Genomic DNA, 4,180 nt, shown 5'->3' with positions numbered 1-4,180 from the left:
TGAGCTTTCTCCAACCCTCACCATCATCCATGTTTATTTCCTGTGACAACATGAACACGAACAGTGATCCAACCTGCTTATATGCAAGTATCATTTTTAAATTTCTAAGAAATGCAGTTGGTAACAAACTCTTCCGGTGTCATCCTTTATGGAGGAGACGCTCTGACAACAGAATACAACATTTGAAACACAATTTGTAATCAATCTCCCTTGTCCTTCAATTCCCTTAAATCTTTCTTCGGAATTCTTTATGGGAAGCGTTTGCTTCTTTTACAGCCTACGCGGCCCCCGTGCATAAAGCAAGGTCCATAAACACATGATTGGATGAGTTTGCTGTGGAATAACTTGGGAGCCCTGACCGCAACACCATTGAACCCCTTTTGGATGAAATTGAAGTGAGATTGTGAGCCAACATCAGTGATCTCTGACGTTGCAAATGTTCTTAGGGATGAACGGACTAAAATCCCAAAGACGCACATGACATGTTTTAGAAAGGCAGCAAAAGAATACAAGGAGGGTGGAAGTTCAAGCTAGAGTTCCAACACGCGCGCCCCTAATGGCTAATGTTCGCGTTCCGAGTCCACTCCAGCGCTGAACATGCTTTGTTGAATCCACTGTCTTCAGTTTGCAACAGCAATGTGTGCTGCTGTCAGTCTTGTTTCAAATAAAATGTTTCTTCACTATGCACGACAGACAACATTTTTTATACTAGTTAAAGTATAGACGTTAATAACCACTAGATAGTCTCTAGTGTTTGAAATGCATGACACACGCCGCCTTCAATTTGAGTTGGTTTCTAATCCATACTGAAAATGATTACCAGTTCTTATTTGAATAAGTAGCAGTCAATTATTTTTGCTTTCCATCTATAAAAAAAACGACGCCCAAATTTCACCCCCAAAAAAGTGAAGAAGTAGCCTGGAAACCAGATTCCTCCGCCGGTCACTTACCAAAAACAGATCCAATCGGTGACGCGCGTACGTGTCGTCATAAAAGTGGGATGGATGTGTGGAAGAGCAGAAGGCATACGGACGTACACATAAAAAAATGGAATATTCACATGTTGTGTTTATTCAACTGTGAATAAACAAAGTCAATTCAACATGGATTCTCGAAGAGAGATCGTAGTGAAAGACTTACCGGTAAGTCGTCGTGATAGACTTCCAGTGCCGACGAAGAATACGTCAGAGCAAATAAACCAATTGGATTTGCCCGGCCATTTCCTGCCGGGCCGAGTCGCAGTCAACGGCAGCCTTTACAGACCCACTTCCTGTCTTTGAAGAAAGTGGGTGTGGCTTGCTAGGCCGGCAAAGAAGAAGAAGAATCAAAGTTTCAAGTCTACTGCAGTGACATAGTCTGGCAAGGTTGATTTTCAATCAATAAAAATGAGATCAGAGATTGTAATAGTGCCTTCATCTTTTAAACCAGTGCTTCTCAACCTTTTTTGAGCCACGGCATACTTTTTTCATTGACAAAATCTCGAGGCACACCACCCATAAAAAAAAAAAAAAAAAAAAACCTGACTAAACTAAAATGGCTATAGCGTTTCATTTTTTAACACTTATATTACATCTATTGTATATCATTGAGCAACAAGTTCACATAACTTGGAAAAGCGCAGATAAGATCTTAAAATCAAATATTCTTACAGGTGCATTATGCGCATTATAAAAGTGACTATATAAAAGATATTGCCAATGCTAAGAAATATGCAGTGCTTAATTCTATCATGGCCAACATTGCCATAACGACTACTCCATTTCCTCCTCAAAATCCTTAGCTTCCCCTTGATCTGTCTGAAAAAAAAAAGATTTGTGTACACTTTCAACAAAGAGAGTATGGCGATATATCTTGCCGCCCATCGGCTCGCACTTGGAACTCCCGACAGACCTCGACTCCATCTCCTCCGTCAGTGGGATTTGCCGAGACTGCGTATTTCTTTCGACTCTTTTCACGTGTTTAGCGCTCGTGAAAACAGAGAAATACAAATGTTGGCGGCGCGATTAACTCTTTGACTACCAAAAACGTCAAATAACGTTTCGTAAAATCCTATGGAGGAGTGCCAAAGACGTTAAAAGACGTTTGTTTCAAAACAGAGGTGAAACTAACCATTTTCTATTGTTGATTACTGAAAAACGGAATAAGGTAGAAACAAACTTTTTTTTTCTGATGAAAGATGAGAGTCCAATCCTTCATTTGGTAGTATGTGTGTTTCCATAGTCCAAACACATAATTTTCTGTGGACCTTGAAAGATCAGTCAAAAATGGTTAAATCGGCTGGCACCCACGGCATCCCTTTTCTGAAAACGTCTGGCAGTCAAAGAGTTAATTAGGCGTAGTAGGAGAGTGTGTCGCTAAGACTTACCGGCGGTATCTTTTCTTTATCGCTGTTATGGTGCTTGTGGAGTCACGATGTTAATGTTTCTTTGGTGGGACAGAATTGTCAACAAATCGCTCCTCATGGCGGCCGTTTTTCAGCAAATCGCTACTGTTACTTTGATTTCACGCTTGTCAAAGTTGAAGACGAGGGACGTGGGTGAACTCTTTGCTAAAAATGCTAAACAGAAACAATTTCCGCAGCATCTCCAAAATAAAAGTCACTACACGGTTCAGCTGTCAAGACACTTTTATTGTGACGAGGTCCGACATTTGACCGACATTTTTCAGAGCCAGTCACCGCGCACGTCTTGTAAGCTTACTTCGAGCTTTGAAACTAATAAATGAATCGCAACGCAACACATTTCACATACAATAACGGCGTTTCAAATATGAAGAGAATAATCAGATTAGTCCGTTTATGAAAAAAGAACGGAGCTAGTTTAACCGCCGTTATTCCCAAAACTGGTTGTCACCAATTAACCTTAACGTAAACCACGCCCACATGACCTAGTAAGCCAATCAAGACGCAAGAGGTCATGTCTGCGTCGGCACGTGCATTTTGCTGCGGACAAACAAAGCAATCAGGCTCCCGGTGGTGCATTAACCCGTGGGCAGTATTTTATTTTGAAATGGCTTGGTCAGAACCAACAAAAAGCCAAAAACGGGTCATAATAACGCCTAGGGGTTAAACGCTGTAGTCACGGCTTGTGTAGGAGTGTTAACCGTTATCCCGATCGACTGGAAGGAGGTGTCCGCCAGACATTGTCTGTTTTTTCCCTTCCCTAAACCCTCAAACAACTACGGAAAATGTCTGTGCTGGATCGAACTTTGTTGAAGAACACACGACCAGTTGAATCCCTCCAAAATTACGTCTGCTCTGCACTAAGGTAATGTTCTCTATTGTTGTTTTTAGCCAACGGTTAACGATAGCTCTGGGTAGCTAACCTTCCATGCTAACGTTTGATTACTTTATTATTTACTATTCATGCCAACAAAACTTTGAAACTATGAGGTAATATGAATTCATTCTCACCCTGCGTGACAGGAACAATTTCCCAAAACTTCGGTTTCGCTGACAATCGGTCGAAGTGAGTGAAGCGACGCCGTCGTTCTCGGACTTCTGTGGCAGCAGGCGGCGACGTGCATTTCCTTTGTTTTGAGGCAAAAGCGCATGATGAGGGAGTGAAGATACCCTTCACTAAAATTTGAATACTTCTTTGCTTTGCTTCGAAGAGAAATATCGACGTCCTGGAAACACCCGACCGAGAAATCACAAGGAACTTTGCCATTACTGTGGATGCACTTGACCGGTAAATGTCGGAGGGTCCTGCTCGTCGCATTTTGTGGGGCGTGCCACGGTAAGGTCAATTAGGTCGAATTGGACAATTTCCCACGGCGCACAGTGGTCGCCAAACAGTTTTGAACCATAAGTTTATGTTTACAAAATGCCGCTAAGCATGAAAAAGCCTTCATTCCCTCCAATGTCGTTTCTTTTTATAATGTCCCTCCAACACAATTGTGTTTTTACGCATATTTAAACTCATGAAGTCAGAGCCGTTTCCGAGGACCAAGTGGTGTGGAAAAGTCAATCACCCAAACCAGTCAGAACAAAGTCTAGCTGCGGTAAACTAAGTAGGCAGAGTAGCCTGGAAAAGGGGCAAAAACACAGGACTATCTCCGTGCCATGATCCGGAATGAGGAGGTTCTGCCGAGGGCCCCAAAATAACGTTGGCTCGCTTGCCGAGTGCGTTCCTTTGACCTCATCCTACCTCCCCAAAAAAAGAGGCGGACATGGTGTCAA

The sequence above is a fragment of the Vanacampus margaritifer genome, chromosome 1 (genome assembly GCF_051991255.1).
Source record: "Vanacampus margaritifer isolate UIUO_Vmar chromosome 1, RoL_Vmar_1.0, whole genome shotgun sequence".
Taxonomy (NCBI): domain Eukaryota; kingdom Metazoa; phylum Chordata; class Actinopteri; order Syngnathiformes; family Syngnathidae; genus Vanacampus; species Vanacampus margaritifer.
Note: the sequence above shows the minus strand (reverse complement) of the source record.